We start from the raw sequence: 21,804 nt of genomic DNA, 5'->3' as shown, positions 1-21,804 counted from the left end.
CAAATGGAGAAACTGGGTCTTACCACAAGCCGGTTTTGGCTGCAACTTCTGGGAATGGATCCTCCTGATAGATGGTTGACTCTCGAGTTGGGGCATCAGAAGTGTTTCAGGAAAAAGCCTTAGTATCGTTGTGTGCTTTTGGTTTGCCCCTGAGGCTTCAGGCTCGGTGGTTGATGTGCCATATGATAGAGCATATACGCAGTTTGAATCCCGAATGAGCCACTATTGTGGCAGACCTCAGGAATGAATTTTTTTGGAGGAGGCACATGTGAACCCGAGACATCAGCTTCTAGTTTTTGAGCATAGGACAGTCGTGAATGGTTTGGGCAGAGGAAAGGCGTAACTGGGTCCAAAGTAGTTCCTAAGGATTGTTGCCTATGCCTGAAGGAAGTAGAGAGTGATGGAATTCACCTCTTTGCCAAGTGCCTTTCTAGGCGCTGGACAGGCGTTGAGGGTCTCCTCTCCTGCACAATTGTGGGGTACAGGCATCGGATCGTATGGTTGGGACTGGGGCTCCTGTTGGAATCTATGTCAGGTGGGGCTCCGAGATGCACGTGGCGATATCCCAGAAAGGCAGGAGGTCTCCAGAGGACGTACTTTCTCAAGTTGGTCCTTCCATGCTTGGACATCCCATGGAGGGAAGGTGTCAGGGTCACATTCGTTTGTAGGGTTGGAAGGAGATTCTCAGATGGGTTTCCTGTGGCTGGAAGAGTTTCCTGGGCAGCTCAGGAGCCCCATTGGAACTGAGATGAGGCAGGCATGGCATAGGAAACTGAAAAGGCTGCAGTCCCTAAGGAGTGTGTAGTGAGGAACAGCAGGCTGCGGAACAGGCCAGTCATGGTTATGTTTCATGGGCATCCCTCTCTTTTGTCTCCTTGCATACGCATGGCAGGTCGGGTTTCCTTGGACGGATTGAGGGTTGCCGCCGGCTCTTCTGGCTGTGGGAAGATACCCAGGGAGGACGGTGAACACCCGCATGCCCGTGCCCTCTGTTTCCTGAGTGTGGCCCTTCATAGCTGACGATGGTAAGAGTCTCCTTGCCCAGAGTCACCGAGGTTGCTCCTTGCCAGGTGAGGGTCACAAGCGTGGATCGATGATGACTCCCACAAAAACATTCCTTGGAAGCTGAACAAAATGAGTGAAAACTCTATACCGTCGTTCTCATCGAAACTGAGGTCCACCACGTAGCCCAGGGGGCTGCAGTGAGTTGGGTGGTGGAGGGGAGAACCCTGTGCCCCTTTTTCGACGAGGGCTCTGTGGGAATGGACCCTTTAAGGAAGGCTCCTTCCAGCCGAGTTCAGGTGGCGTTAGGCTGAGTGTCAGTCCTCGTTTGGTTTCAGCATACATGGGTGATGCAGAGCTCAGGACGTTGACGAAGACCTTGGCCTGCCCGGGATTATATCCTAGTGGGTGTTCGGCTGTAGGGTTCAGCCGTACTAGGAGGTTCTGGGCCATGGCACAGGAGAAGAAGTTTCGTCCTCTTGTGGACTGGAGATGCTTATTCCCAGGACAGTGGAACCATGCCGGTCTGCTGGGTCTTCCAGTGAAAATTGAGGTCCACTTTAGGAGGAAGGCGGAGGCAGACCCAGCGCAAAGCATGGAAGACCCTTCTTTAAAGCACAGGGACCTGGTGTTTCCGGGAGTGTGGTGGGTTTTCTAGTTTTTTGGAAATTCTTCAGTGTTGCCAGTGGTATTGTCCCACAATGTTGGCAAGAGCGTTTGTCCACCAAGGGAAGGAATTGTGGGTCTCCAGTGGGACCAGCGCCTGGATGAGTAGATGGCCATTTGAGGGAATGCAAATGGAGAAGGTGGGTCTTACCACAAGCCGGTCCTTTGGCTGCCACTTTCGGGAATGGATCCCCTGATAGATGGTTGGCTCTCGAGTTGGGGCATCAGAAGTGCTTCAGGAAAAAGCCTTAGTATCGTTGTGTGCTTTTGGTCCACCCGTGAGGCTTCAGGCACGGTGGTTGATGTGCCTTCTGATAGAGCATATACGCAGTTTGGATCCCGAATGAGCCACTGTTGTGGCAGACCTCAGGAATGAATTTTTTTGGAGGAGGCACATGTGAACCCGAGACATCAGCTTCTAGTTTTTGAGCATAGGACAGTCGTGAATGGTTTGGGCAGAGGAAAGGCGTAACTGGGTCCAAAGTAGTTCCTAAGGATTGTTGCCTATGCCTGAAGGAAGTAGAGAGTGATGGAATTCACCTCTTTGCCAAGTGCCTTTCTAGGCGCTGGACAGGCATTGAGGGTCTCCTCTCCTGCACAATTGTGGGGTACAGGCATCGGATCGTATGGTTGGGACTGGGGCTCCTGTTGGAATCTATGTCATGTGGGGCTCCGAGATGCACGTGGCGATATCCCAGAAAGGCAGGAGGTCTCCAGAGGACGTACTTTCTCAAGTTGGTCCTTCCATGCTTGGACATCCCATGGAGGGAAGGTGTCAGGGTCACATTCGTTTGTAGGGTTGGAAGGAGATTCTCATATGGGTTTCCTGTGGCTGGAAGAGTTTCCTGGGCAGCTCAGGAGCCCCATTGGAACTGAGATGAGGCAGGCATGGCATAGGAAACTGAAAAGGCTGCAGTCCCTAAGGAGTGTGTAGTGAGGAACAGCAGGCTGCGGAACAGGCCAGTCATGGTTATGTTTCATGGGCATCCCTCTCTTTTGTCTCCTTGCATACGCATGGCAGGTCGGGTTTCCTTGGACGGAATGAGGGTTGCCGCCGGCACTTCTGGCTGTGGGAAGATACCCAGGGAGGACGGGGAACACCCGCATGCCCGTGCCCTCTGTTACCTGAGTGTGGCCCTTCATAGCTGACGATGGTAAGAGTCTCCTTGCTCCAAGTCACCGAGGTTGCTCATTGCCAGGTGAGGTTCACAAGCGTGGATCGATGATGACTCCCACAAAAACATTCCTTGGAAGCTGAACAAAATGAGTGAAAACTCTATACCGTCGTTCTCATCGAAACTGAGGTCCACCACGTAGCCCAGGGGGCTGCAGTGAGTTGGGTGGTGGAGGGGAGAACCCTGTGCCCCTTTTTCGACGAGGGCTCTGTGGGAATGGACCCTTTAACGGAAGGCTTCTTCCAGCCGAGTTCAGGTGGCGTTAGGCTGAGTGTCAGTCCTCGTTTGGTTTCAGCATTCATGGGTGATGCAGAGCTCAGGACGTTGACGAAGACCTTGGCCTGCCCGGGATTATATCCTAGTGGGTGTTCGGCTGTAGGGTTCAGCCGTACTAGGAGGTTCTGGGCCATGGCACAGGAGAAGAAGTTTCGTCCTCTTGTGGACTGGAGATGCTTATTCCCAGGACAGTGGAACCATGCCGGTCTGCTGGGTCTTCCAGTGAAAATTGAGGTCCACTTTAGGAGGAAGGCGGAGGCAGACCCAGCGCAAAGCATGGAAGACCCTTCTTTAAAGCACAGGGACCTGGTGTTTCCGGGAGTGTGGTGGGTTTTCTAGTTTTTTGGAAATTCTTCAGTGTTGAGAGTGGTATTGTCCCACAATGTTGGCAAGAGCGTTTGTCCACCAAGGGAAGGAATTGTGGGTCTCCAGTGGGACCAGCGCCTGGATGAGTAGATGGCCATTTGAGGGAATGCAAATGGAGAAAGTGGGTCTTACCACAAGCCGGTCCTTTGGCTGCCACTTTCGGGAATGGATCCCCCTGATAGATGGTTGGCTCTCGAGTTGGGGCATCAGAAGTGCTTCAGGAAAAAGCCTTTGTATCGTTGTGTGCTTTTGGTCCACCCGTGAGGCTTCAGGCACGGTGGTTGATGTGCCTTCTGATAGAGCATATACGCAGTTTGGATCCCGAATGAGCCACTGTTGTGGCAGACCTCAGGAATGAATTTTTTTGGAGGAGGCACATGTGAACCCGAGACATCAGCTTCTAGTTTTTGAGCATAGGACAGTCGTGAATGGTTTGGGCAGAGGAAAGGCGTAACTGGGTCCAAAGTAGTTCCTAAGGATTGTTGCCTATGCCTGAAGGAAGTAGAGAGTGATGGAATTCACCTCTTTGCCAAGTGCCTTTCTAGGCGCTGGACAGGCGTTGAGGGTCTCCTCTCCTGCACAATTGTGGGGTACAGGCATCGGATCGTATGGTTGGGACTGGGGCTCCTGTTGGAATCTATGTCATGTGGGGCTCCGAGATGCACGTGGCGATATCCCAGAAAGGCAGGAGGTCTCCAGAGGACGTACTTTCTCAAGTTGGTCCTTCCATGCTTGGACATCCCATGGAGGGAAGGTGTCAGGGTCACATTCGTTTGTAGGGTTGGAAGGAGATTCTCAGATGGGTTTCCTGTGGCTGGAAGAGTTTCCTGGGCAGCTCAGGAGCCCCATTGGAACTGAGATGAGGCAGGCATGGCATAGGAAACTGAAAAGGCTGCAGTCCCTAAGGAGTGTGTAGTGAGGAACAGCAGGCTGCGGAACAGGCCAGTCATGGTTATGTTTCATGGGCATCCCTCTCTTTTGTCTCCTTGCATACGCATGGCAGGTCGGGTTTCCTTGGACGGATTGAGGGTTGCCGCCGGCTCTTCTGGCTGTGGGAAGATACCCAGGGAGGACGGTGAACACCCGCATGCCCGTGCCCTCTGTTTCCTGAGTGTGGCCCTTCATAGCTGACGATGGTAAGAGTCTCCTTGCCCAGAGTCACCGAGGTTGCTCCTTGCCAGGTGATGTTCACAAGCGTGGATCGATGATGACTCCCACAAAAACATTCCTTGGAAGCTGAACAAAATGAGTGAAAACTCTATACCGTCGTTCTCATCGAAACTGAGGTCCACCACGTAGCCCAGGGGGCTGCAGTGAGTTGGGTGGTGGAGGGGAGAACCCTGTGCCCCTTTTTCGACGAGGGCTCTGTGGGAATGGACCCTTTAAGGGAAGGCTCCTTCCAGCCGAGTTCAGGTGGCGTTAGGCTGAGTGTCAGTCCTCGTTTGGTTTCAGCATACATGGGTGATGCAGAGCTCAGGACGTTGAGGAAGACCTTGGCCTGCCCGGGATTATATCCTAGTGGGTGTTCGGCTGTAGGGTTCAGCCGTACTAGGAGGTTCTGGGCCATGGCACAGGAGAAGAAGTTTCGTCCTCTTGTGGACTGGAGATGCTTATTCCCAGGACAGTGGAACCATGCCGGTCTGCTGGGTCTTCCAGTGAAAATTGAGGTCCACTTTAGGAGGAAGGCGGAGGCAGACCCAGCGCAAAGCATGGAAGACCCTTCTTTAAAGCACAGGGACCTGGTGTTTCCGGGAGTGTGGTGGGTTTTCTAGTTTTTTGGAAATTCTTCAGTGTTGCCAGTGGTATTGTCCCACAATGTTGGCAAGAGCGTTTGTCCACCAAGGGAAGGAATTGTGGGTCTCCAGTGGGACCAGCGCCTGGATGAGTAGATGGCCATTTGAGGGAATGCAAATGGAGAAGGTGGGTCTTACCACAAGCCGGTCCTTTGGCTGCCACTTTCGGGAATGGATCCCCTGATAGATGGTTGGCTCTCGAGTTGGGGCATCAGAAGTGCTTCAGGAAAAAGCCTTAGTATCGTTGTGTGCTTTTGGTCCACCCGTGAGGCTTCAGGCACGGTGGTTGATGTGCCTTCTGATAGAGCATATACGCAGTTTGGATCCCGAATGAGCCACTGTTGTGGCAGACCTCAGGAATGAATTTTTTTGGAGGAGGCACATGTGAACCCGAGACATCAGCTTCTAGTTTTTGAGCATAGGACAGTCGTGAATGGTTTGGGCAGAGGAAAGGCGTAACTGGGTCCAAAGTAGTTCCTAAGGATTGTTGCCTATGCCTGAAGGAAGTAGAGAGTGATGGAATTCACCTCTTTGCCAAGTGCCTTTCTAGGCGCTGGACAGGCATTGAGGGTCTCCTCTCCTGCACAATTGTGGGGTACAGGCATCGGATCGTATGGTTGGGACTGGGGCTCCTGTTGGAATCTATGTCATGTGGGGCTCCGAGATGCACGTGGCGATATCCCAGAAAGGCAGGAGGTCTCCAGAGGACGTACTTTCTCAAGTTGGTCCTTCCATGCTTGGACATCCCATGGAGGGAAGGTGTCAGGGTCACATTCGTTTGTAGGGTTGGAAGGAGATTCTCAGATGGGTTTCCTGTGGCTGGAAGAGTTTCCTGGGCAGCTCAGGAGCCCCATTGGAACTGAGATGAGGCAGGCATGGCATAGGAAACTGAAAAGGCTGCAGTCCCTAAGGAGTGTGTAGTGAGGAACAGCAGGCTGCGGAACAGGCCAGTCATGGTTATGTTTCATGGGCATCCCTCTCTTTTGTCTCCTTGCATACGCATGGCAGGTCGGGTTTCCTTGGACGGAATGAGGGTTGCCGCCGGCTCTTCTGGCTGTGGGAAGATACCCAGGGAGGACGGGGAACACCCGCATGCCCGTGCCCTCTGTTACCTGAGTGTGGCCCTTCATAGCTGACGATGGTAAGAGTCTCCTTGCTCCAAGTCACCGAGGTTGCTCATTGCCAGGTGAGGTTCACAAGCGTGGATCGATGATGACTCCCACAAAAACATTCCTTGGAAGCTGAACAAAATGAGTGAAAACTCTATACCGTCGTTCTCATCGAAACTGAGGTCCACCACGTAGCCCAGGGGGCTGCAGTGAGTTGGGTGGTGGAGGGGAGAACCCTGTGCCCCTTTTTCGACGAGGGCTCTGTGGGAATGGACCCTTTAACGGAAGGCTTCTTCCAGCCGAGTTCAGGTGGCGTTAGGCTGAGTGTCAGTCCTCGTTTGGTTTCAGCATTCATGGGTGATGCAGAGCTCAGGACGTTGACGAAGACCTTGGCCTGCCCGGGATTATATCCTAGTGGGTGTTCGGCTGTAGGGTTCAGCCGTACTAGGAGGTTCTGGGCCATGGCACAGGAGAAGAAGTTTCGTCCTCTTGTGGACTGGAGATGCTTATTCGCAGGACAGTGGAACCATGCCGGTCTACTGTGTCTTCCAGTGAAAATTGAGGTCCACTTTAGGAGGAAGGCGGAGGCAGACCCAGCGCAAAGCATGGAAGACCCTTCTTTAAAGCACAGGGACCTGGTGTTTCCGGGAGTGTGGTGGGTTTTCTAGTTTTTTGGAAATTCTTCAGTGTTGCCAGTGGTATTGTCCCACAATGTTGGCAAGAGCGTTTGTCCACCAAGGGAAGGAATTGTGGGTCTCCAGTGGGACCAGCGCCTGGATGAGTAGATGGCCATTTGAGGGAATGCAAATGGAGAAAGTGGGTCTTACCACAAGCCGGTCCTTTGGCTGCCACTTTCGGGAATGGATCCCCCTGATAGATGGTTGGCTCTCGAGTTGGGGCATCAGAAGTGCTTCAGGAAAAAGCCTTTGTATCGTTGTGTGCTTTTGGTCCACCCGTGAGGCTTCAGGCACGGTGGTTGATGTGCCTTCTGATAGAGCATATACGCAGTTGGATCCCGAATGAGCCACTGTTGTGGCAGACCTCAGGAATGAATTTTTTTGGAGGAGGCACATGTGAACCCGAGACATCAGCTTCTAGTTTTTGAGCATAGGACAGTCGTGAATGGTTTGGGCAGAGGAAAGGCGTAACTGGGTCCAAAGTAGTTCCTAAGGATTGTTGCCTATGCCTGAAGGAAGTAGAGAGTGATGGAATTCACCTCTTTGCCAAGTGCCTTTCTAGGCGCTGGACAGGCATTGAGGGTCTCCTCTCCTGCACAATTGTGGGGTACAGGCATCGGATCGTATGGTTGGGACTGGGGCTCCTGTTGGAATCTATGTCATGTGGGGCTCCGAGATGCACGTGGCGATATCCCAGAAAGGCAGGAGGTCTCCAGAGGACGTACTTTCTCAAGTTGGTCCTTCCATGCTTGGACATCCCATGGAGGGAAGGTGTCAGGGTCACATTCGTTTGTAGGGTTGGAAGGAGATTCTCAGATGGGTTTCCTGTGGCTGGAAGAGTTTCCTGGGCAGCTCAGGAGCCCCATTGGAACTGAGATGAGGCAGGCATGGCATACGAAACTGAAAAGGCTGCAGTCCCTAAGGAGTGTGTAGTGAGGAACAGCAGGCTGCGGAACAGGCCAGTCATGGTTATGTTTCATGGGCATCCCTCTCTTTTGTCTCCTTGCATACGCACGGCAGGTCGGGTTTCCTTGGACGGATTGAGGGTTGCCGCCGGCTCTTCTGGCTGTGGGAAGATACCCAGGGAGGACGGTGAACACCCGCATGCCCGTGCCCTCTGTTTCCTGAGTGTGGCCCTTCATAGCTGACGATGGTAAGAGTCTCCTTGCCCAGAGTCACCGAGGTTGCTCCTTGCCAGGTGAGGTTCACAAGCGTGGATCGATGATGACTCCCACAAAAACATTCCTTGGAAGCTGAACAAAATGAGTGAAAACTCTATACCGTCGTTCTCATCGAAACTGAGGTCCACCACGTAGCCCAGGGGGCTGCAGTGAGTTGGGTGGTGGAGGGGAGAACCCTGTGCCCCTTTTTCGACGAGGGCTCTGTGGGAATGGACCCTTTAAGGGAAGGCTCCTTCCAGCCGAGTTCAGGTGGCGTTAGGCTGAGTGTCAGTCCTCGTTTGGTTTCAGCATACATGGGTGATGCAGAGCTCAGGACGTTGACGAAGACCTTGGCCTGCCCGGGATTATATCCTAGTGGGTGTTCGGCTGTAGGGTTCAGCCGTACTAGGAGGTTCTGGGCCATGGCACAGGAGAAGAAGTTTCGTCCTCTTGTGGACTGGAGATGCTTATTCCCAGGACAGTGGAACCATGCCGGTCTGCTGGGTCTTCCAGTGAAAATTGAGGTCCACTTTAGGAGGAATGCGGAGGCAGACCCAGCGCAAAGCATGGAAGACCCTTCTTTAAAGCACAGGGACCTGGTGTTTCCGGGAGTGTGGTGGGTTTTCTAGTTTTTTGGAAATTCTTCAGTGTTGCCAGTGGTATTGTCCCACAATGTTGGCAAGAGCGTTTGTCCACCAAGGGAAGGAATTGTGGGTCTCCAGTGGGACCAGCGCCTGGATGAGTAGATGGCCATTTGAGGGAATGCAAATGGAGAAAGTGGGTCTTACCACAAGGCGGTCCTTTGGCTGCCACTTTCGGGAATGGATCCCCCTGATAGATGGTTGGCTCTCGAGTTGGGGCATCAGAAGTGTTTCAGGAAAAAGCCTTAGTAACGTTGTGTGCTTTTGGTTTGCCCCTGAGGCTTCAGGCTCCGTGGTTGATGTGCCATATGTCAGAGCATATACGCAGTTTGAATCCCGAATGAGCCACTGTTGTGGCAGACCTCAGGAATGAATTTTTTTGGAGGAGGCACATGTGAACCCGAGACATCAGCTTCTAGTTTTTGAGCATAGGACAGTCGTGAATGGTTTGGGCAGAGGAAAGGCGTAACTGGGTCCAAAGTAGTTCCTAAGGATTGTTGCCTATGCCTGAAAGAAGTAGAGAGTGATGGAATTCACCTCTTTGCCAAGTGCCTTTCTAGGAGCTGGACAGGCTTTGAGGGTCTCCTCTCCTGCACAATTGTGGGGTTCAGTATTCGGAGCGTATGGTTGGGACTGGGGCTCCTGTTGGAATCTATGTCATGTGGGGCTCCGAGATGCATGTGGCGATATCCCAGAAAGGCAGGAGGTCTCCAGAGGACGTACTTTCTCAAGTTGGTCCTTCCATGCTTGGACATCCCATGGAGGGAAGGTGTCAGGGTCACATTCGTTTGTAGGGTTGGAAGGAGATTCTCAGGTGGGTTTCCTGTGGCTTGAAGAGTTTCCTGGGTAGCTTAGGAGCCCCATTGGAACTGAGATGAGGCAGGCATGGCATAGGAAACTGAAAAGGCTGCAGTCCCTAAGGAGTGTGTAGTGAGGAACAGCAGGCTGCGGAGCAGGGCAGTCATGGTTATGTTTCATGGGCATCCCTCTCTTTTGTCTCTTTGCATACACATGGCAGGTCGGGTTTCCTTGGACGGATTGAGGGTTGCCTCCGGCTCTTCTGCTGTGGGAAGATACCCAGGGAGGACGGTGAACACCCGCATGCCCGTGCCCTCTGTTACCTGAGTGTGGCCCTTCATGGCTGACGATGGTAAGAGTCTCCTTGCCCAAAGTCACCGAGGTTGCTCCTTGCCAGGTGAGGGTCACAAGCGTGGATCGATGATGACTCCCACAAAAACATTCCTTGGAAGCTGAACAAAATGAGTGAAAACTCTATACCGTCGTTCTCATCGAAACTGAGGTCCACCACGTAGCCCAGGGGGCTGCAGTGAATTTGGTGGTGGACGGGAGAACCCTGTACCCCTTTTTCGACGGGGGCTCTGTGGGAATGGACCCTGGAAGGGAAGGCTCCTTCCAGCCGAGTTCAGGTGGCTTTAGGCTCCGAGCCTGTTGTCCTCTGCGTGTCAGTCCTCGTTTGGTTTCAGCATGCATGGGTGATGCAGAGCTCAGGACGTTGAGGAAGACCTAGGCCTGCCCGGGATTATATCTTAGTGGGTGTTCGGCTGTAGGGTTCATCTGTACTAGGAGGTTCTGGGCCATGGCACAGGAGAAGAAGTTTTGTCCTCTTGTGGACTGGAGATGCTTATTCCCAGGCCAGTGGAACCATGCCGGTCTGCTGGGTCTTCCAGTGAAAATTGAGGACCACTTTAGGTGGAAGGCGGAAGGAGACCCTGCGCAAAGCATGGGAGAGCCTTCTATAGTGCACAGGGGCCTGGTGTTTCCGGGAATGTGGAGGGTTTTCTCGTTTTCCGGAAATGCTACAGTGTTGCCAATGGTATTGTCCCACAATGTTGGCAAGAGCGTTTGTCCACCAAGGGAAAGAAGGGTGGGTCTAAAGAGGGACCACCGACTGGATGAGTAGATGGCCATTTGAGGGAATGCAAATGGAGAAACTGGGTCTTACCACAAGCCGGTTTTGGCTGCAACTTCTGGGAATGGATCCTCCTGATAGATGGTTGACTCTCGAGTTGGGGCATCAGAAGTGTTTCAGGAAAAAGCCTTAGTATCGTTGTGTGCTTTTGGTTTGCCCCTGAGGCTTCAGGCTCGGTGGTTGATGTGCCATATGACAGAGCATATACGCAGTTTGGATCCCGAATGAGCCACTATTGTGGCAGACCTCAGGAATGAATTTTTTTGGAGGAGGCACATGTGAACCCGAGACATCAGCTTCTAGTTTTTGAGCATAGGACAGTCGTGAATGGTTTGGGCAGAGGAAAGGCGTAACTGGGTCCAAAGTAGTTCCTAAGGATTGTTGCCTATGCCTGAAGGAAGTAGAGAGTGATGGAATTCACCTCTTTGCCAAGTGCCTTTCTAGGCGCTGGACAGGCGTTGAGGGTCTCCTCTCCTGCACAATTGTGGGGTACAGGCATCGGATCGTATGGTTGGGACTGGGGCTCCTGTTGGAATCTATGTCATGTGGGGCTCCAAGATGCACGTGGCGATATCCCAGAAAGGCAGGAGGTCTCCAGAGGACGTACTTTCTCAAGTTGGTCCTTCCATGCTTGGACATCCCATGGAGGGAAGGTGTCAGGGTCACATTCGTTTGTAGGGTTGGAAGGAGATTCTCAGATGGGTTTCCTGTGGCTGGAAGAGTTTCCTGGGCAGCTCAGGAGCCCCATTGGAACTGAGATGAGGCAGGCATGGCATAGGAAACTGAAAAGGCTGCAGTCCCTAAGGAGTGTGTAGTGAGGAACAGCAGGCTGCGGAACAGGCCAGTCATGGTTATGTTTCATGGGCATCCCTCTCTTTTGTCTCCTTGCATACGCATGGCAGGTCGGTTTCCTTGGACGGATTGAGGGTTGCCGCCGGCTCTTCTGGCTGTGGGAAGATACCCAGGGAGTACGGGGAACACCCGCATGCCCGTGCCCTCTGTTACCTAAGTGTGGCCCTTCATAGCTGACGATGGGAAGAGTCTCCTTGCTCCAAGTCACCGAGGTTGCTCATTGCCAGGTGAGGTTCACAAGCGTGGATCGATGATGACTCCCACAAAAACATTCCTTGGAAGCTGAACAAAATGAGTGAAAACTCTATACCGTCGTTCTCATCGAAACTGAGGTCCACCACGTAGCCCAGGGGGCTGCAGTGAGTTGGGTGGTGGAGGGGAGAACCCTGTGCCCCTTTTTCGTCGAGGGCTCTGTGGGAATGGACCCTTTAAGGAAGGCCTCTTCCAGCCGAGTTCAGGTGGCGTTAGGCTGAGTGTCAGTCCTCGTTTGGTTTCAGCATATATGGGTGATGCAGAGCTCAGGACGTTGACGAAGACCTTGGCCTGCCCGGGATTATATCCTAGTGGGTGTTCGGCTGTAGGGTTCAGCCGTACTAGGAGGTTCTGGGCCATGGCACAGGAGAAGAAGTTTCGTCCTCTTGTGGACTGGAGATGCTTATTCCCAGGACAGTGGAACCATGCCGGTCTGCTGGGTCTTCCAGTGAAAATTGAGGTCCACTTTAGGAGGAAGGCGGAGGCAGACCCAGCGCAAAGCATGGAAGACCCTTCTTTAAAGCACAGGGACCTGGTGTTTCCGGGAGTGTGGTGGGTTTTCTAGTTTTTTGGAAATTCTTCAGTGTTGCCAGTGGTATTGTCCCACAATGTTGGCAAGAGCGTTTGTCCACCAAGGGAAGGAATTGTGGGTCTCCAGTGGGACCAGCGCCTGGATGAGTAGATGGCCATTTGAGGGAATGCAAATGGAGAAAGTGGGTCTTACCACAAGCCGGTCCTTTGGCTGCCACTTTCGGGAATGGATCCCCCTGATAGATGGTTGGCTCTCGAGTTGGGGCATCAGAAGTGGTTCAGGAAAAAGCCTTAGTATCGTTGTGTGCTTTTGGTCCACCCGTGAGGCTTCAGGCACGGTGGTTGATGTGCCTTCTGATAGAGCATATACGCAGTTTGAATCCCGAATGAGCCACTGTTGTGGCAGACCTCAGGAATGAATTTTTTTGGAGGAGGCACATGTGAACCCGAGACATCAGCTTCTAGTTTTTGAGCATAGGACAGTCGTGAATGGTTTGGGCAGAGGAAAGGCGTAACTGGGTCCAAAGTAGTTCCTAAGGATTGTTGCCTATGCCTGAAGGAAGTAGAGAGTGATGGAATTCACCTCTTTGCCAAGTGCCTTTCTAGGCGCTGGACAGGCGTTGAGGGTCTCCTCTCCTGCACAATTGTGGGGTACAGGCATCGGATCGTATGGTTGGGACTGGGGCTCCTGTTGGAATCTATGTCATGTGGGGCTCCGAGATGCACGTGGCGATATCCCAGAAAGGCAGGAGGTCTCAAGAGGACGTACTTTCTCAAGTTGGTCCTTCCATGCTTGGACATCCCATGGAGGGAAGGTGTCAGGGTCACATTCGTTTGTAGGGTTGGAAGGAGATTCTCAGATGGGTTTCCTGTGGCTGGAAGAGTTTCCTGGGCAGCTCAGGAGCCCCATTGGAACTGAGATGAGGCAGGCATGGCATAGGAAACTGAAAAGGCTGCAGTACCTAAGGAGTGTGTAGTGAGGAACAGCAGGCTGCGGAACAGGCCAGTCATGGTTATGTTTCATGGGCATCCCTCTCTTTTGTCTCCTTGCATACGCATGGCAGGTCGGGTTTCATCGGACGGATTGAGGGTTGCCTCCGGCTCTTCTGGCTGTGGGAAGATACCCAGGGAGGACGGGGAACACCCGCATGCCCGTGCCCTCTGTTACCTGAGTGTGGCCCTTCATAGCTGACGATGGTAAGAGTCTCCTTGCCCCAAGTCACCGAGGTTGCTCATTGCCAGGTGAGGTTCACAAGCGTGGATCGATGATGACTCCCACAAAAACATTCCTTGGAAGCTGAACAAAATGAGTGAAAACTCTATACCGTCGTTCTCATCGAAACTGAGGTCCACCACGTAGCCCAGGGGGCTGCAGTGAGTTGGGTGGTGGAGGGGAGAACCCTGTGCCCCTTTTTCGACGAGGGCTCTGTGGGAATGGACCCTTTAACGGAAGGCTTCTTCCAGCCGAGTTCAGGTGGCGTTAGGCTGAGTGTCAGTCCTCGTTTGGTTTCAGCATTCATGGGTGATGCAGAGCTCAGGACGTTGACGAAGACCTTGGCCTGCCCGGGATTATATCCTAGTGGGTGTTCGGCTGTAGGGTTCAGCCGTACTAGGAGGTTCTGGGCCATGGCACAGGAGAAGAAGTTTCGTCCTCTTGTGGACTGGAGATGCTTATTCCCAGGACAGTGGAACCATGCCGGTCTGCTGGGTCTTCCAGTGAAAATTGAGGTCCACTTTAGGAGGAAGGCGGAGGCAGACCCAGCGCAAAGCATGGAAGACCCTTCTTTAAAGCACAGGGACCTGGTGTTTCCGGGAGTGTGGTGGGTTTTCTAGTTTTTTGGAAATTCTTCAGTGTTGCCAGTGGTATTGTCCCACAATGTTGGCAAGAGCGTTTGTCCACCAAGGGAAGGAATTGTGGGTCTCCAGTGGGACCAGCGCCTGGATGAGTAGATGGCCATTTGAGGGAATGCAAATGGAGAAAGTGGGTCTTACCACAAGCCGGTCCTTTGGCTGCCACTTTCGGGAATGGATCCCCCTGATAGATGGTTGGCTCTCGAGTTGGGGCATCAGAAGTGCTTCAGGAAAAAGCCTTAGTATCGTTGTGTGCTTTTGGTCCACCCGTGAGGCTTCAGGCACGGTGGTTGATGTGCCTTCTGATAGAGCATATACGCAGTTTGGATCCCGAATGAGCCACTGTTGTGGCAGACCTCAGGAATGAATTTTTTTGGAGGAGGCACATGTGAACCCGAGACATCAGCTTCTAGTTTTTGAGCATAGGACAGTCGTGAATGGTTTGGGCAGAGGAAAGGCGTAACTGGGTCCAAAGTAGTTCCTAAGGATTGTTGCCTATGCCTGAAGGAAGTAGAGAGTGATGGAATTCACCTCTTTGCCAAGTGCCTTTCTAGGCGCTGGACAGGCGTTGAGGGTCTCCTCTCCTGCACAATTGTGGGGTTCAGGCTTCGGAGCGTATGGTTGGGACTGGGGCTCCTGTTGGAATCTATGTCATGTGGGGCTCCGAGATGCATGTGGCGATATCCCAGAAAGGCAGGAGGTCTCCAGAGGACGTACTTTCTCAAGTTGGTCCTTCCATGCTTGGACATCCCATGGAGGGAAGGTGTCAGGGTCACATTCGTTTGTAGGGTTGGATGGAGATTCTCAGATGGGTTTCCTGTGGCTTGAAGAGTTTCCTGGGCAGCTTAGGAGCCCCATTGGAACTGAGATGAGGCAGGCATGGCATAGGAAACTGAAAACGCTACAGTCCCTAAGGAGTGTGTAGTGAGGAACAGCAGGCTGCGGAGCAGGCCAGTCATGGTTATGTTTCATGGGCATCCCTCTCTTTTGTCTCTTTGCATACGCATGGCAGGTCGGGTTTCCTCGGACGGATTGAGGGTTGCCTCCGGCTCTTCTGGCTGTGGGAAGATACCCAGGGAGGACGGTGAACACCCGCATGCCCGTACCCTCTGTTTCCTGAGTGTGGCCCTTCATAGCTGACGATGGTAAGAGTCTCCTTGCCCAGAGTCACCGAGGTTGCTCCTTGCCAGGTGAGGGTCACAAGCGTGGATCGATGATGACTCCCACAAAAACATTCCTTGGAAGCTGAACAAAATGAGTGAAAACTCTATACCGTCGTTCTCATCGAAACTGAGGTCCACCACGTAGCCCAGGGGGCTGCAGTGAATTTGGTGGTGGAGGGGAGAACCCTGTGCCCCTTTTTCGACGGGGGCTCTGTGGGAATGGACCCTGGAAGGGAAGGCTCCTTCCAGCCGAGTTCAGGTGGCTTTAGGCTCCGAGCCTGTTGTCCTCTGCGTGTCAGTCCTCGTTTGGTTTCAGCATGCATGGGTGATGCAGAGCTCAGGACGTTGAGGAAGACCTAGGCCTGCCCGGGATTATATCTTAGTGGGTGTTCGGCTGTAGGGTTCATCTGTACTAGGAGGTTCTGGGCCATGGCACAGGAGAAGAAGTTTTGTCCTCTTGTGGACTGGAGATGCTTATTCCCAGGCCAGTGGAACCATGCCGGTCTGCTGGGTCTTCCAGTGAAAATTGAGGAGCACTTTAGGTGGAAGGCGGAAGGAGACCCAGCGCAAAGCATGGGAGAGCCTTCTATAGTGCACAGGGGCCTGGTGTTTCCAGGAATGTGGAGGGTTTTCTCGTTTTCCGGAAATGCTACAGTGTTGCCAATGGTATTGTCCCACAATGTTGGCAAGAGCGTTTGTCCACCAAGGGAAAGAAGGGTGGGTCTAAAGATGGACCAGCGCCTGGATGAGTAGATGGCCATTTGAGGGAATGCAAAAGGAGAAACTCGGTCTTACCACAAGCCGGTCCTTTGGCTGCAACTTCTGGGAATGGATCCCCCTGATAGATGGTTGACTCTCGAGTTGGGGCATCAGAAGTGTTTCAGGAAAAAGCCTTAGTATCGTTGTGTGCTTTTGGTTTGCCCCTGAGGCTTCAGGCTCGGTGGTTGATGTGCCATATGATAGAGCATATACGCAGTTTGAATCCCGAATGAGCCACTATTGTGGCAGACCTCAGGAATGAATTTTTTTGGAGGAGGCACATGTGAACCCGAGACATCAGCTTCTAGTTTTTGAGCATAGGACAGTCGTGCATGGTTTGGGCAGAGGAAAGGCGTAACTGGGTCCAAAGTAGTTCCTAAGGATTGTTGCCTATGCCTGAAGGAAGTAGAGAGTGATGGAATTCACCTCTTTGCCAAGTGCCTTTCTAGGCGCTGGACAGGCGTTGAGGGTCTCCTCTCCTGCACAATTGTGGGGTACAGGCATCGGATCGTATGGTTGGGACTGGGGCTCCTGTTGGAATCTATGTCATGTGGGGCTCCGAGATGCACGTGGCGATATCCCAGAAAGGCAGGAGGTCTCCAGAGGACGTACTTTCTCAAGTTGGTCCTTCCATGCTTGGACATCCCATGGAGGGAAGGTGTCAGGGTCACATTCGTTTGTAGGGTTGGAAGGAGATTCTCAGATGGGTTTCCTGTGGCTGGAAGAGTTTCCTGGGCAGCTCAGGAGCCCCATTGGAACTGAGATGAGGCAGGCATGGCATAGGAAACTGAAAAGGCTGCAGTACCTAAGGAGTGTGTAGTGAGGAACAGCAGGCTGCGGAACAGGCCAGTCATGGTTATGTTTCATGGGCATCCCTCTCTTTTGTCTCCTTGCATACGCATGGCAGGTCGGGTTTCCTCGGACGGATTGAGGGTTGCCTCCGGCTCTTCTGGCTGTGGGAAGATACCCAGGGAGGACGGGGAACACCCGCATGCCCGTGCCCTCTGTTACCTGAGTGTGGCCCTTCATAGCTGACGATGGTAAGAGTCTCCTTGCCCCAAGTCACCGAGGTTGCTCATTGCCAGGTGAGGTTCACAAGCGTGGATCGATGATGACTCCCACAAAAACATTCCTTGGAAGCTGAACAAAATGAGTGAAAACTCTATACCGTCGTTCTCATCGAAACTGAGGTCCACCACGTAGCCCAGGGGGCTGCAGTGAGTTGGGTGGTGGAGGGGAGAACCCTGTGCCCCTTTTTCGACGAGGGCTCTGTGGGAATGGACCCTTTAACGGAAGGCTTCTTCCAGCCGAGTTCAGGTGGCGTTAGGCTGAGTGTCAGTCCTCGTTTGGTTTCAGCATTCATGGGTGATGCAGAGCTCAGGACGTTGACGAAGACCTTGGCCTGCCCGGGATTATATCCTAGTGGGTGTTCGGCTGTAGGGTTCAGCCGTACTAGGAGGTTCTGGGCCATGGCACAGGAGAAGAAGTTTCGTCCTCTTGTGGACTGGAGATGCTTATTCCCAGGACAGTGGAACCATGCCGGTCTGCTGGGTCTTCCAGTGAAAATTGAGGTCCACTTTAGGAGGAAGGCGGAGGCAGACCCACCGCAAAGCATGGAAGACCCTTCTTTAAAGCACAGGGACCTGGTGTTTCCGGGAGTGTGGTGGGTTTTCTAGTTTTTTGGAAATTCTTCAGTGTTGCCAGTGGTATTGTCCCACAATGTTGGCAAGAGCGTTTGTCCACCAAGGGAAGGAATTGTGGGTCTCCAGTGGGACCAGCGCCTGGATGAGTAGATGGCCATTTGAGGGAATGCAAATGGAGAAAGTGGGTCTTACCACAAGCCGGTCCTTTGGCTGCCACTTTCGGGAATGGATCCCCCTGATAGATGGTTGGCTCTCGAGTTGGGGCATCAGAAGTGCTTCAGGAAAAAGCCTTAGTATCGTTGTGTGCTTTTGGTCCACCCGTGAGGCTTCAGGCACGGTGGTTGATGTGCCTTCTGATAGAGCATATACGCAGTTTGGATCCCGAATGAGCCACTGTTGTGGCAGACCTCAGGAATGAATTTTTTTGGAGGAGGCACATGTGAACCCGAGACATCAGCTTCTAGTTTTTGAGCATAGGACAGTCGTGAATGGTTTGGGCAGAGGAAAGGCGTAACTGGGTCCAAAGTAGTTCCTAAGGATTGTTGCCTATGCCTGAAGGAAGTAGAGAGTGATGGAATTCACCTCTTTGCCAAGTGCCTTTCTAGGCGCTGGACAGGCGTTGAGGGTCTCCTCTCCTGCACAATTGTGGGGTTCAGGCTTCGGAGCGTATGGTTGGGACTGGGGCTCCTGTTGGAATCTATGTCATGTGGGGCTCCGAGATGCATGTGGCGATATCCCAGAAAGGCAGGAGGTCTCCAGAGGACGTACTTTCTCAAGTTGGTCCTTCCATGCTTGGACATCCCATGGAGGGAAGGTGTCAGGGTCACATTCGTTTGTAGGGTTGGATGGAGATTCTCAGATGGGTTTCCTGTGGCTTGAAGAGTTTCCTGGGCAGCTTAGGAGCCCCATTGGAACTGAGATGAGGCAGGCATGGCATAGGAAACTGAAAACGCTACAGTCCCTAAGGAGTGTGTAGTGAGGAACAGCAGGCTGCGGAGCAGGCCAGTCATGGTTATGTTTCATGGGCATCCCTCTCTTTTGTCTCTTTGCATACGCATGGCAGGTCGGGTTTCCTCGGACGGATTGAGGGTTGCCTCCGGCTCTTCTGGCTGTGGGAAGATACCCAGGGAGGACGGTGAACACCCGCATGCCCGTACCCTCTGTTTCCTGAGTGTGGCCCTTCATAGCTGACGATGGTAAGAGTCTCCTTGCCCAGAGTCACCGAGGTTGCTCCTTGCCAGGTGAGGGTCACAAGCGTGGATCGATGATGACTCCCACAAAAACATTCCTTGGAAGCTGAACAAAATGAGTGAAAACTCTATACCGTCGTTCTCATCGAAACTGAGGTCCACCACGTAGCCCAGGGGGCTGCAGTGAATTTGGTGGTGGAGGGGAGAACCCTGTGCCCCTTTTTCGACGGGGGCTCTGTGGGAATGGACCCTGGAAGGGAAGGCTCCTTCCAGCCGAGTTCAGGTGGCTTTAGGCTCCGAGCCTGTTGTCCTCTGCGTGTCAGTCCTCGTTTGGTTTCAGCATGCATGGGTGATGCAGAGCTCAGGACGTTGAGGAAGACCTAGGCCTGCCCGGGATTATATCTTAGTGGGTGTTCGGCTGTAGGGTTCAGCTGTACTAGGAGGTTCTGGGCCATGGCACAGGAGAAGAAGTTTTGTCCTCTTGTGGACTGGAGATGCTTATTCCCAGGCCAGTGGAACCATGCCGGTCTGCTGGGTCTTCCAGTGAAAATTGAGGAGCACTTTAGGTGGAAGGCGGAAGGAGACCCAGCGCAAAGCATGGGAGAGCCTTCTATAGTGCACAGGGGCCTGGTGTTTCCAGGAATGTGGAGGGTTTTCTCGTTTTCCGGAAATGCTACAGTGTTGCCAATGGTATTGTCGACAATGTTGGCAAGAGCGTTTGTCCACCAAGGGAAAGAAGGGTGGGTCTAAGGATGGACCAGCGCCTGGATGAGTAGATGGCCATTTGAGGGAATGCAAAAGGAGAAACTCGGTCTTACCACAAGCCGGTCCTTTGGCTGCAACTTCTGGGAATGGATCCCCCTGATAGATGGTTGACTCTCGAGTTGGGGCATCAGAAGTGTTTCAGGAAAAAGCCTTAGTATCGTTGTGTGCTTTTGGTTTGCCCCTGAGGCTTCAGGCTCTGTGGTTGATGTGCCATATGATAGAGCATATACGCAGTTTGAATCCCGAATGAGCCACTATTGTGGCAGACCTCAGGAATGAATTTTTTTGGAGGAGGCACATGTGAACCCGAGACATCAGCTTCTAGTTTTTGAGCATAGGACAGTCGTGCATGGTTTGGGCAGAGGAAAGGCGTAACTGGGTCCAAAGTAGTTCCTAAGGATTGTTGCCTATGCCTGAAGGAAGTAGAGAGTGATGGAATTCACCTCTTTGCCAAGTGCCTTTCTAGGCGCTGGACAGGCGTTGAGGGTCTCCTCTCCTGCACAATTGTGGGGTTCAGGCTTCGGAGCGTATGGTTGGGACTGGGGCTCCTGTTGGAATCTATGTCATGTGGGGCTCCGAGATGCATGTGGCGATATCCCAGAAAGGCAGGAGGTCTCCAGAGGACGTACTTTCTCAAGTTGGTCCTTCCATGCTTGGACATCCCATGGAGGGAAGGTGTCAGGGTCACATTCGTTTGTAGGGTTGGATGGAGATTCTCAGATGGGTTTCCTGTGGCTTGAAGAGTTTCCTGGGCAGCTTAGGAGCCCCATTGGAACTGAGATGAGGCAGGCATGGCATAGGAAACTGAAAACGCTACAGTCCCTAAGGAGTGTGTAGTGAGGAACAGCAGGCTGCGGAGCAGGCCAGTCATGGTTATGTTTCATGGGCATCCCTCTCTTTTGTCTCTTTGCATACGCATGGCAGGTCGGGTTTCCTCGGACGGATTGAGGGTTGCCTCCGGCTCTTCTGGCTGTGGGAAGATACCCAGGGAGGACGGTGAACACCCGCATGCCCGTACCCTCTGTTTCCTGAGTGTGGCCCTTCATAGCTGACGATGGTAAGAGTCTCCTTGCCCAGAGTCACCGAGGTTGCTCCTTGCCAGGTGAGGGTCACAAGCGTGGATCGATGATGACTCCCACAAAAACATTCCTTGGAAGCTGAACAAAATGAGTGAAAACTCTATACCGTCGTTCTCATCGAAACTGAGGTCCACCACGTAGCCCAGGGGGCTGCAGTGAATTTGGTGGTGGAGGGGAGAACCCTGTGCCCCTTTTTCGACGGGGGCTCTGTGGGAATGGACCCTGGAAGGGAAGGCTCCTTCCAGCCGAGTTCAGGTGGCTTTAGGCTCCGAGCCTGTTGTCCTCTGCGTGTCAGTCCTCGTTTGGTTTCAGCATGCATGGGTGATGCAGAGCTCAGGACGTTGAGGAAGACCTAGGCCTGCCCGGGATTATATCTTAGTGGGTGTTCGGCTGTAGGGTTCAGCTGTACTAGGAGGTTCTGGGCCATGGCACAGGAGAAGAAGTTTTGTCCTCTTGTGGACTGGAGATGCTTATTCCCAGGCCAGTGGAACCATGCCGGTCTGCTGGGTCTTCCAGTGAAAATTGAGGAGCACTTTAGGTGGAAGGCGGAAGGAGACCCAGCGCAAAGCATGGGAGAGCCTTCTATAGTGCACAGGGGCCTGGTGTTTCCAGGAATGTGGAGGGTTTTCTCGTTTTCCGGAAATGCTACAGTGTTGCCAATGGTATTGTCCCACAATGTTGGCAAGAGCGTTTGTCCACCAAGGGAAAGAAGGGTGGGTCTAAGGATGGACCAGCGCCTGGATGAGTAGATGGCCATTTGAGGGAATGCAAAAGGAGAAACTCGGTCTTACCACAAGCCGGTCCTTTGGCTGCAACTTCTGGGAATGGATCCCCCTGATAGATGGTTGACTCTCGAGTTGGGGCATCAGAAGTGTTTCAGGAAAAAGCCTTAGTATCGTTGTGTGCTTTTGGTTTGCCCCTGAG

At 52.9% G+C, this 21,804-nt stretch overlaps 12 non-coding genes across 12 annotated transcripts; all 12 read left to right on the top strand.

The window, feature by feature from the left end:
* Positions 1-1,087: 1,087 nt before the first annotated feature.
* On the top strand, positions 1,088-1,179 carry LOC143641569 (small nucleolar RNA SNORD116). Its single transcript, XR_013155404.1, has one exon. It is a non-coding gene; the product is annotated as a small nucleolar RNA SNORD116 (small nucleolar RNA).
* A 1,705-nt stretch (positions 1,180-2,884) lies between these two features.
* On the top strand, positions 2,885-2,976 carry LOC143386584 (small nucleolar RNA SNORD116). Its single transcript, XR_013089598.2, has one exon. It is a non-coding gene; the product is annotated as a small nucleolar RNA SNORD116 (small nucleolar RNA).
* A 1,707-nt stretch (positions 2,977-4,683) lies between these two features.
* LOC143641568 (small nucleolar RNA SNORD116) lies at positions 4,684-4,775 on the top strand. The gene has a single exon (XR_013155403.1). It is a non-coding gene; the product is annotated as a small nucleolar RNA SNORD116 (small nucleolar RNA).
* Positions 4,776-6,481: 1,706 nt separating this feature from the next.
* On the top strand, positions 6,482-6,573 carry LOC143641567 (small nucleolar RNA SNORD116). The gene has a single exon (XR_013155402.1). It is a non-coding gene; the product is annotated as a small nucleolar RNA SNORD116 (small nucleolar RNA).
* Positions 6,574-8,279: 1,706 nt separating this feature from the next.
* LOC143386667 (small nucleolar RNA SNORD116) lies at positions 8,280-8,371 on the top strand. The gene has a single exon (XR_013089676.1). It is a non-coding gene; the product is annotated as a small nucleolar RNA SNORD116 (small nucleolar RNA).
* Positions 8,372-10,077: 1,706 nt separating this feature from the next.
* On the top strand, positions 10,078-10,169 carry LOC143641565 (small nucleolar RNA SNORD116). The gene has a single exon (XR_013155400.1). It is a non-coding gene; the product is annotated as a small nucleolar RNA SNORD116 (small nucleolar RNA).
* A 1,722-nt stretch (positions 10,170-11,891) lies between these two features.
* LOC143641564 (small nucleolar RNA SNORD116) lies at positions 11,892-11,983 on the top strand. The gene has a single exon (XR_013155399.1). It is a non-coding gene; the product is annotated as a small nucleolar RNA SNORD116 (small nucleolar RNA).
* A 1,706-nt stretch (positions 11,984-13,689) lies between these two features.
* On the top strand, positions 13,690-13,781 carry LOC143386668 (small nucleolar RNA SNORD116). The gene has a single exon (XR_013089677.1). It is a non-coding gene; the product is annotated as a small nucleolar RNA SNORD116 (small nucleolar RNA).
* Positions 13,782-15,488: 1,707 nt separating this feature from the next.
* Positions 15,489-15,580, top strand: LOC143386669 (small nucleolar RNA SNORD116). Its single transcript, XR_013089678.1, has one exon. It is a non-coding gene; the product is annotated as a small nucleolar RNA SNORD116 (small nucleolar RNA).
* A 1,725-nt stretch (positions 15,581-17,305) lies between these two features.
* LOC143386670 (small nucleolar RNA SNORD116) lies at positions 17,306-17,397 on the top strand. Its single transcript, XR_013089679.1, has one exon. It is a non-coding gene; the product is annotated as a small nucleolar RNA SNORD116 (small nucleolar RNA).
* A 1,707-nt stretch (positions 17,398-19,104) lies between these two features.
* Positions 19,105-19,196, top strand: LOC143386666 (small nucleolar RNA SNORD116). The gene has a single exon (XR_013089675.1). It is a non-coding gene; the product is annotated as a small nucleolar RNA SNORD116 (small nucleolar RNA).
* Positions 19,197-20,920: 1,724 nt separating this feature from the next.
* On the top strand, positions 20,921-21,012 carry LOC143386662 (small nucleolar RNA SNORD116). The gene has a single exon (XR_013089671.1). It is a non-coding gene; the product is annotated as a small nucleolar RNA SNORD116 (small nucleolar RNA).
* Positions 21,013-21,804: the final 792 nt, after the last annotated feature.

Source organism: Callospermophilus lateralis, chromosome 3 (genome assembly GCF_048772815.1).
Source record: "Callospermophilus lateralis isolate mCalLat2 chromosome 3, mCalLat2.hap1, whole genome shotgun sequence".
Classification (NCBI taxonomy): domain Eukaryota; kingdom Metazoa; phylum Chordata; class Mammalia; order Rodentia; family Sciuridae; genus Callospermophilus; species Callospermophilus lateralis.
This window is presented reverse-complemented; position numbering and strand designations above follow the sequence as displayed.